The sequence below is a fragment of the Lygodium microphyllum genome, chromosome 30 (assembly GCF_053477565.2).
Source record: "Lygodium microphyllum isolate KBCC chromosome 30, Lygodium_microphyllum_v1.1.10, whole genome shotgun sequence".
NCBI lineage: Eukaryota > Viridiplantae > Streptophyta > Polypodiopsida > Schizaeales > Lygodiaceae > Lygodium > Lygodium microphyllum.
Genome location: NC_141164.1, coordinates 107,237,147 through 107,248,545, shown reverse-complemented (window position 1 = coordinate 107,248,545; position 11,399 = coordinate 107,237,147).

The window sequence follows — 11,399 nt, the reverse complement described above, 5'->3', positions numbered from 1 at the left end:
TCCACGATTCTTGATGCTAGCTCAAGCATCCTTAAGCCTCCTCCATCTCCAAGCTCCATCCTCCATAGCCGCGCGTGAGAGAAAAGAGAAGAGAAGAGAAGAGAAGAAGAGAAGAGGAGATGGTGAAGAGCTTCACCCTCTTGATCCCTCACTCCCACACACTCACTCCCTCACACTCTCACACTCCCTCTCTCAAGAGCACACACAAGCAAGAAGAAGAGAGCTCTTGTTAGCCACACACCAAAGAATGAGCTTCCATTCACTTTTTGAACTTTATATACAAGCCCTAAAATCCCATGGGCACCCATCCCCTTTTTTACATGACTGGCCATTGTGGCAAGGTCCTTTTTCCATTTCCCTCTTCTAGCCTTATGCCTATTTTACAATTGGCATAGGAGGGAGCCTGCCGCTCTTTTGCAAGAGTTTTCCAAATTTTTTGAGGCGCCTTTTATTTAAAATTGCACCTTTTGTCTCGGCTTAGCTTTTAGAGGTCGCCTGTGTGTCTTTGCTCTTCTTCCATGCTTTTTCTGCTTTTTCCTTCATTTTTTTCCATTTCTCGCCATCTCGACTTGGGGTTAACAACTATGTATAAAAGCATGCAAGGAAGTAGAGGTGCTCTACAAGGGTAAAATTGATACAATTCATGGTGGATCTAGAGCTAAATTGCTAGCTAGGGTGGAAAGAATCAAATTAAAGAAAGAAAATGAATAGAACAAACTAATGAGACAGGAAATTACAAGACAATGCTTCAAGACCTTCTTCTATTACTTGATTGAAATATGAGCCAAGTACATCATTTTATAGACTTTTCAACTAGGACACACTCCCTTCTCTTTCTTATGGGATACAATACATTCCGTGTTCCTTTAGCACTGCCTCTAGCATGATACGTTTAAACCCCCCCCCTTCATGCTAGCTCACTATCTAGAGATCAGTGCACCTAAGGGTATACATTTTCCCCCTGAATGCTTGCAAGGCCTTTAGTTCATGTAGTGTCAAACAAAGAGTGGGCAATACAACTCAAAATTTTCAATTCTTTTGGTCCCCTTGGCTACATCATTGGTGCCAATGGTGGATATTACAATTTTATTTTTTGTCTGTGGTGCTTGTGCTTTCTAACTCCTTGGTCTTGGTTGTCTCCTATTTAGTTCTTCTTCTCCCTGACTTTGGCTCCATTTTGACTCTAGCTTTGGTTCCACTCTGTTGGGGTAAAGGCGCCTCCACCGTGCCGCCCCGTGTATTACTACACTGACAGTACCTGCCACTGCACACTGCAGGTAGCGGGTGCCCGTCACGTCACTTTATTCTTTACATTCATTTTTTAGTGACTAGTAAATAAAGGAAGGCCCGGTCACACATTGTGATGGTTGGAGTTCCCATTTCTTGTCTCTCTCTTTCTTGCTCTTGCTCTCCCGCCATAGCTCGTGTGCAAGCTTCGATCCTTCTCACCTTTCAACTGGTATCAGAGCTTGGCTTTCTCTTGCTCGAGCTCGACTCGGTGCTTCTCTACCTTCACATCGACTCCCTTCACGCATTGGATTTCCATCCCGGCAGCCATATCCGATCTCCCCGAGCTCCCGTCACTCCCCGGCTTCCCGAGCACCTTCTCGGCTTATTGAGGCACCTTCAAGGCATTGATACTGAGGTATTTGATCATTCTTTTAGGGTTTTATTTCAGTCTACAGGTTGCAAACAGCAAGGGTAGCCATGGCTTCAAACCCTTGAAGCTTATTCTCCTCATATTGTGCCTTACACCTATCAAGGCTCAAAGAGGCTTGTCATAGGCCTTTGATAGGCCCTTCTTGAGCCCCCCATTACCCCCTTTTCAGCCCATGTGGAGCAGCAACAAGTTCAACACCAAAAGGGCAGATTGCACCATTTTTTTTCAGGCTGTTAGCACTCGTCTATTTCAGCTCCACACTTGGCCATTGCTTCTTACTCTCTACCTTGATCAAGAGGGCTATAGACTTCATGTTTGATGTCATTCAAGCTTTAGGCATTGGTCTTGATCATTCGGGGCTGATTTCTTCAGATTTGGGACTGTCATAAACAGTCATAACAGGCTGAAAATAGGGCAGCACCATTGGCATTAGCATTTGTTGCTTATACTCCATTCCGGTTGTGCTATTTGATGCCCGTATGCGGTCTACATGATGCCTAGTGCCTTGGGAATGTATGCACATGATTATGCCATGATTTTGGCCTGAAATATTGGCTGATTTGGGACTGTTATTTACTGTTATACAGTGCTGGAAACAGGGCAGCCACACTTGGCATTAGCATTTGATGCTTATACTCTACTCCGATTACCTTGTTTGATGCCCATATGCAGTCTACATTATGCCTAATGTCTTGGGAATGTATGGATTCAATTTGCCCATGATTTGGCATTGTTTTTGGGCTGAAAATTGACAGTTTTGGACTATTTAGAGCTGCTGTACATGAGCGGGCTGAAGCTCATTTGTCACATGTAATTTACTTATCACAGAGGGAGTATATTCATAAAGTCCTTGAGCTCTTCCGCATGCAGGACGTAAAGCCTATTGGCTGTCCATTGGCTTCTTATGTGAAGGTATCACAGGCCGATTGTCTGCAAATAGATGAGCAGAGGGCCGAGATGGCCCAGATCCCTTATGCTTCAGCCGTGGGCAGTTTGATGTATGCCATGATAGCCACTTGTCCAGATATTACCTTTGCAATTGGTGTTGTGGCACACTATATGGCTACACCTGGTAGGAAACATTGGGATGCCGTGAAGGGTATCATGAAGTACCTGAAGGGCACAACAGATATGTGTATTTGCTATGGCAGCCAGGATACAGGGATCGTAGGGTACACTGACTCCGATTATGCAGGACATGCAGATAGTAGGAAGTCCACTTCTGGCTATGTATTCACCTATGCTGGAGGTGCTGTCTCTTGGATGTCCAGGGTTCAAAAGTGTACGGCTTTGTCTACCACTGAGGCCGAGTATGTTGCAGCCACTGAGGCTTGCAAGGAGGCCATATGGCTAGGCCGTCTAGTTGCTGACCTTGGGATTGATGCTATACCTACACTGTATTCGGATTCTATGAGTGCCATTCAGTTGGCTAAGAATCCAGTCTTCCATGTGAAGACAAAACACATTGATGTGAGGTATCACTTCATACGTGGTGTCATGGAGGACAAGTCTGTTGACCTTGTCAAGATCTCCACTGACGAGAGTCCTGCAGATTTTCTCACGAAAAGCCTCACTACTAAGCGCTTTGCCTTCCTCGGGAGATTGATGGGCGTTGGATGAGATGTTGCCTTTCCTCATCCCTTGTATCTATGTATAGTTGTACTGTCTTTTTCTTTTCTTTCTCTCTCACTGGGGCAGATTCGCCTTTAAGTGGGAGGTTGTTGGGGTAAAGGTATCTCCACCGTGCCGCCCCGTGTATTACTACACTGACAATACCCGCCACTGCACACTGCAGGTGGCGGGCGCCCATCACGTCACTTTATTCTTTACATTCATTTTTTAGTGACTAGTAAATAATGGAAGGCCCGGTCACACATTGTGACGGTTGGAGTTCCCATTTCTTGTCTCTCTCTTTCTTGCTCTTGCTCTCCCGCCATAGCTCGTGTGCAAGCTTCGATCCTTCTCACCTTTCACACTCTTGGTCTTCTTCATTGTCCTTGTCTCCTTAGATTTCATTACATGAGTCATCCTTACATGGTCTTTGTGTATGGATTTTATCCTAAAAAATATGGAGAGGTCTTACTGGTGACTCATGCAATAATGTCTATCTTCATACAAGAAGTGCTTAAATAGATGTTTTTGGGACTATACATGTTGTAGTTTGAAATAGATATTAACAATTGAGCTCCACAATAAGTAGTTGAGATTAATGTGAATAAGAGTTTTAGTTCAACCAATTTGGATGAAGAGAGGTGTGAAAGGGATTTTAATTGTGGGTTAATAAAACCTTAGAAGAAATGTTTTAAAAGAAGGGAGGATAAGGGAAATTGAATGAAGTAGGCACCATTTTTTGCTGATTGCTTGCAAATTTCACATACATTGATTACTGAAGATCTCACATAGGTTGAAATCCATCCTTGCTTGAGCAAGAAATTGATGTTGCATCTTTCCACTTGGAGCTCCTACACTTGCATCAACAATACTTCCATTGGCAAAGTCTCCACTAGCATCTTGGGAAATTAGTCTTCGATCTTAGGTGGCACAACAACTTAGAGTTTTTTCTTTGCTAGTCACTATTTGAGTGGGCTCCTCTTCATCCAGCCCACAGTCTACCTAATACTCCTCCATAATAGCAAACCACTCAATCTTGCACAACAAATAGCTAGTAATAATGTCAAATTCAAGTGTAGAAGGTGTCATGAACTGCATCTTCTATTTTTGTTGTTGTTGTTGTTGTTGCTATTGTTGTTGCTGTTGCTGCTGCTTCTGCTTCTTCTTCTTCTTCTTCTTCTTCTTCTTCTTCTTCTTCTTCTTCTTCTTAGCTCCCAGCATGTGTCTGTTGATGTCTTTCTCAATACCAATGACAATGGTTTTCTTTTGACTTTGGTGGACAACTTGTTCATCAACCCATAAATACATCTCAAATAATGCTCCTTGTCATTTTTCATGTTGATCCTTAGTATAGTAGATATCGAATCATGAGGTCACATTTACTAACATCTAGATACCATTGGAATGGATCTAAGAAGAATGCTACTTGGAAGGAGATGAATGCAAGTAAGAATACTTCAAAATAGTGGTAGATATAGAGATGGAAGAAAGAGAGAAGCTAGATATTATGTAGAAGAAAGAGAGAAGATAGAAGCTTTGCAGCCATGGCTATGTGAGCATAGAAATATAAGAAGATTTGTGGAATTGAGGGAAAAGAATGACCAAACTAGAAGTATTTCTTACAAAAAGACATCAAATAATTATTTTTTTGACTATACATGTTATAAGAAGAGGTTTTCTTTTGTGGCGAGGGGTAGGGGGTTGTGGGAGGGTGGGGAGGGGATAAAGGGGACAAGCCTATGAGTGGTAGGAACAAGGAAAAAATAGAGTGGATAAAATGTGCACGGGGGAATAAAGATTCCTTGAGGGATTCCCCTCTTCCAGTAGGAGAGACGAATTTTTGCTAGGTACCACTATCTTGAGAGACGATGGTCGTACGAGTCAAGGGAAGCTCTCCCCTCTTGGCACCAATAGTTTTACCTCATGTGTTTATGGTGTATCCACTAAAAGTACTTTGTGTTTTCAGCACATTTCTAATATGCCTAGAGCTACCATGCAGTATGTGAAAAGAAAAGAAAAAAATGGGCATCCCCCCCAATTCATCAAATTTTGGGGCCCAAGGGATCCCCCTAAAGGTCACACCCCTCTAATTCTTAAACTTGGCCCTCTTTTCCAGCCTATCTCCTGCGTCTGGCGCCCGTTTTGCACACTAAATTTTTTTTGCACACTCGTCTTAAAGTCCCCCACTACCAAGCATCTCCCGAGATCCAATCCGATAATCGAAAAAATTATGAAAAATCTGCAACCATCAGTTCGTCAAATTTTGGGACTCAAGGCCCCCCCCAAAGGTCACACCCCTCTAATTCTCAATATTGGCCCTCTTTTCCGGCCTATCTCTCGCGGAATCTTACAGAAATTAGTTCCAAAGTAGAGAAGCTGGATATCAAAGTTGATAAAAAGAACAATCATAAACTCAAAGACCCATGAGAGAAGGCTTTAAGAGACGTTGTATTTGGTGCAATAGCCAACAACATGATAAGAGGGAGTGTTTTGCCTTCCGTGAGGATGAAGCACAGAAAATCATCTTTTGGAAAGGCGGAAACTAGAGCCAAATTTTGGCAATGGTGGAATGAAGAAAATATTAGAAGATTTAGCTGTAAAGAATGCCTATGCGCAATTGATACAGCTACCTATGGGTTCCAAATTGAGCCAACTAAACCAAGTTTGAAAGCATGTAAAGGTAATGTGCAATCTAAAGTATGGATGTAGACACTAGATCAAATGGAACATGGTAAAGCAGCCAAAGACGATTTGGCCTAACACCAATCAGTGCGTTCGAGGAATAACTGGTTAGAAAGAACCGGTAGATTCTTTTTCCGACTTTGCACATTTGGTTGATGTCAATCATAAAAAAGTCTTGATTGAAGAAAAGAGAAGAAGAGAAGATGAACTAGGGCCTTTCTCTTCTGGCCCTCCAAAATGGGTAACTAGAAGAATGCCTGAACAATCAAAGCTTGCTGAAAATATAGCCCCAGATCAAGAGATGGAAGATGCGTCACAAACAAAGAAGACCAAACGAAAGAAGAAAGGCAAGCAGCCAGGCTACAAATTGCAGTCTGACATAGAATCTGCAACTGATCTCAAACGAGTCCTTGAAGAACAAATTCTAGGAAGCAAAATTAAATTCACCTTAGGCAAAATTCTTAGAATTGCCAAACATAAATTTCATGATGTAATTATTAATGTAATCAAAAGGAAAAGATAATATGTTGGTGATGAAGCTGAAGAAACAGTGCATGCTTTTTTGCAAGTTCTTTGAGTTTTTGTGCAGGATGCTAACTTCACAAGGAATTCATCTTGAAGCAGTTAAAGAATTAATTGTAGCACTTGAAGCTGAAGATAAAGAAAACATGAATGCAAAAATTAAAGAAGTGAAAGTTGAAAATGTAATGGTCGGCTGGTACAAACCACTTGGGCAGCCCACCTCTCGAAAAGAAGACTGTCTACAACAGCACATGCATGAGGAGGAAGAGGCTCAGTTCATTCCAAGCACTCACTACTCCCGTACGCATTGGGCAAGAGCAACAACGGAGATAGTCGTCAAAATTGGAGAAAAAGAAACACCATGTATTATACTCTTAGACCATGGCTTGGAGATAAACGTCATGGCAAGGAGTCTCTATGAAAGTGGCGGATGGCCCATAGATGTTGATCCAAGATGGTGAATGAGAGCTGCAAACAACTCTTTTGGAGAGTTATATGCTGCATGTCCTAATGTGTAGGTAACTATTGGAGGCATAAAAGACAATTTTCACTTTTTTATTCAAGACTCTTGTAGTTACCCTATAATTTTTGGGAAACCTTACATTTCTAAAGCCCGCTTGGAAACAAAAGCTCTTGATGATGGTCCTTCCTATGCTTGAATCCAAAGCAAGGATAATGAATGAGTTGTCCAATTTCTTACTATGTGTATTAACCATCATCAAAACAGAGATCGAGGGAGTGATTATCCCGTGCCTGCTAATGCCCGAGAATTAAAGGGTTTTCAAGCTATACTACTATAAAAGGAGGCTATGGTAGTGCATCATGTAAAAATATAGAACCTCCTTATGCTACAAAAACTGTGTCTCTAGCAAATTTATATGTATGTACAGCCAATAGTATGGGTTGTTATAAGTCTCTTCTGGCCATGACTAAGACTGAAAGAAAATATTTATGTCATGTAAAAAGGGAGCTAAAAACTTATGACATGATGGCTGAAAATGAAGATATTTCGGGCTTTTTTTTGGACTAATTACTACTGACACATTGGCTGAAATATATGCAGCTACTCATGCAGAAAATTAGGCAAAAAATCAGTCCATAGAAGTATGTACATTGGATTTTTATCAAACAATTCAAGAATTTGTTGAGCAGGAAGACATTGGTTACTCAACAAGGTTGAAGTGTAAGTGGAGATAAAATACAAGACGGTGGATAAGAAAGTCAAACCTGTGGCAGTCCCACTGCCTCCTGAAAGTGAAGGACTGGCTAATAGGGTAGCAAATCAACCAAGTCTTCATGATCCTTCCAACATTGGTCACAAATTCACATCTGAAAGTATAAAAAAGCTCAAAATAGGTGAAAATTCTTTCCTTTCGCCGGCTGAAAAACACTCTTTTATGCAAATGCTAATGAAACATGAAAAAGCTTTTGCATTTCAACCAAGTGAAATAGGCTATGTGGATCCAAATATTGTGGCTCCTATGGTTATTTTTACAGTCCCATATGTGCCTTAGAAGCTCAAGCCTATTCCTGTTCCAAGGGTGTAGTTGCCCAAATTACTGAAACTTCTAAATGAAAAGATCAGAATGAAGATTTTAGAACCTTCTTCAGTGCCCTATTCAAACCGATGGTTTACTATGCCCAAGAAAAATGGATCTTTACGATTCATTCAAGATCTACAGCTTGTTAATCACAATCCGAAACGTTGGTTTGGGTCCAAATGTTGATGAATTTGCTAAAGCTTTTGTAGATAGAGCAATTTATTCTATGGGTGACCTATATTCAGGATATGACCAATTTCGGCTTTCATTAGAAAGCCGAGACATTACCACAATGAAGACACCTCTTGGATTGGTCCACATGTGCATTCTACCACAAGGTGCAACAAACTCCGTAGCCCATATGATGAATGCCATGCACAAAGTCTTAAGGGACTTTATTCCACAACTTACTCTTCCATTTCTTGATAATGTACCTATCAAGGGATGTGAAGTTAATGAAAAGAATGAGGAGCTTGACAAAGATGGCTATAAGACATTTGTAGTTAACCATATTCATGATTGTGACAGGATTTTGACAAGGCTAGAAGAGGTACATCTTACCCGTTTAGGAGCTAAGTCGATTTTGGAGTAGAAGAAGTCCTAGTGGTCGGTCATCTATGTGGCCCCTATGGATGCAAACCTTCTCCAATCAAGATAGATGCCATCAACAGAATGCAAGAAAAATACAAAAATGTTTCATAAGTGAGAAGATTTCTTGGCACATGTGTATTCTATCTCATATGGATACCACATTTTGCTCATGTAGCCGAAAATCTTTATCAATTATTAAGAAAAGACCAAAGATTCTCTTGGGGTAATGAGCATACTCGCACTATGCATGAATTAAAGAAGCTATTAATTTCAGCCCCCACTCTCAAAACAGCTGATTATTCAAATGGTCAACCCATCATCCTTACTGTGGATACAAGTCCCATTGGGATAAGATGGGCTGTTGGCCAAGAAGCTCTTGAAGGTAATAGGTATGCAATTCATTTTGGAGCAAAAGTTCTCAATGAACGTCAAAAAAGATATGCACAAGTAAAAAGGGAATTGTAGGGAGTTGTAACAACATTAAAGTGTGATCATGAATACTTTATAGGTGCTTCCGTAGTGGTAGAAACTAATTGTCTTCCACTCTTGGGCATGATTGCCAACTGCTCTACACCTGACATTGCTATGCTAAGATGGATTGTATATGTTAAATCTCTCAACCTCGAATTAAAGCATATTGCAAGAAAGGCGAATCCAGTTGCTGACATGCTATGACGTTGTCGAAGGGTTTTCAAAAACAAAGTCGCATCCACAAAGGACCTTGACGAATTTCAAGATAGAAGATCAATCAAGCAAATAAGCAAGTTGAGAAAATGATGCGAAGACACTGTTTTATTTCTGCTAATAACTAATACAAGGTTCAAGACGAAGAAACCCAAGCGACCTCTGCGCATACAAAAATAATAAATAAATATCAAGCGCTTTAATAAATAAGCGCGACAAAATATAGGCGCCATGCCTAAGATACGCGCCCATCAAAATTTGATGATAATTTGAATACACGCTATCCTCCAATGCTTCCCATTGCCACTGCTGCTTGCTCTACACATCAACTGAAGCATTCACAATTGTTAGAAAAATAATACAATTAAACCAATAAGAGTGAATACCTAGCAATCTTCAGCTACAAAAATAAATTGGATAGAAATCAATCCTAACCTTAATTTATTACGAGTGCACACTCAAAACTCATAAACGTTTATTAATTTAAATATGTATTTTGCGGAATCACCCGCTATGGAATCATCCACTTACACATTAAATTAACAAAACACCCGAAAAGGATAGGCGTCCCCATCGACTTCTCGCACAAAGAATCCACTTTGTGTATGATCCCCGGTAATAAAATTTTACGGAATCCACCGCAAAACCTCACGGAATCTACCGTGGAATATGCCTCCTAGCATTAGTATAGAACCAGAAGCTTATCGCATCTAGTCAAAGTCCAGAAAAGCCTCAATATTCCATGCTGTCCATAATCAGTAATTGCTAGTAATCAAATGGCAAACCTTGGTGAAAACCATGGTGTTTATCTACAATACACAGCCTTATCAACCTCTGCAGGTATGGATAAAAGCCAGATGCCCCTCATCTACTTTGCTTGTAGCAAATACCATATCTCCACATCACAACGATAGAAACACTTCTGTTTGATGCATATGAGTTCCTAACATTTGCTTAGCATGGTAAGAAAGCCAAAACTTGAGTGGGGTGCAAAAGCACAACCCTCTATGCTTCCAGTTTGCACCTATGTGTACATGGTTCCACAACAGGTACAAAAACAGACTCCCACATTGTCTCTCTCCTTGCCAGGGCACATATTTATTAACCAACGTTTTCTTCATCCCATTGTAAATCAATAAATCATACTCTGACCAATAGCGATGCATCATCAGAACTGGCCACACAACAAATAGTGTTGCATCAACTGATGAATCATCGGATCCAGGATACATCAACCACGATCATGAGTCCATTGACCACCATGAGGGACGCAGTTGATCAGGACACACTGACCATCATCATGAGTCCATCAAACAAGATTGTGGACACAATTGATTGCGATTACGAGGCGTCAGAAGTGGATCTTGGATCAACACATCTTTCTCAGGCAAAGTGCACTGAGAGACCTCCTTATGCTCTGCTAGGTTCTTCTTCCCCATTCGAGCTTCCTTTCGATTACAATATTGCAGCACTTTTGTCTCCTTCTGAAATATTAATGTTTGATTGCCTTTCTCCTTCAGACTCAAGGATCTGAGCTCATTTCCTCCTCTTAGCTTCTACTTGCATTTCCATAGCTTGTCGGACACCAAGAGGTGGTGATATATCCTTTATCTCATAGGGCAAGCGTTGAAGACCCCATGTTGTGGCAGCTGAATTGATTGCTTCCTTCCACTGTAATCTCAAAAGCTTCTCGATCTGATCCAAGTCTCTCCTCCCCAATGATTTCCTTCACAATCACCTGTTCCTTCCACAATAGCTCCCTCCCCTGTTTCCCCGTTTTCTGCTTTTTCTTTTCCCAGGTGGCCTACAACAACTCCCTTTTTTTTAATAGAAAATCAGCCCCCTTTTTTATCAGAAAAGCGGCCTTCTCCCCTACAGAAAACTAGCGTAGCTCCCTATAGTTACCATCATTGGCTAAATATAGCTTGGGTCTTATCAGAAGAATGTGCTTGTTATAGCAAAGCACAGTGCAGTTGTACCGCACTCCATCATATACAACAGGCATGCCAATGGTGCATAAAATGCCATTAGTGAGATCCGACAACAGAATGTCCCTTAGGCACTTCCATAGCATCGAGGTCCATAGTTGCAGCTACAACCTCGACATC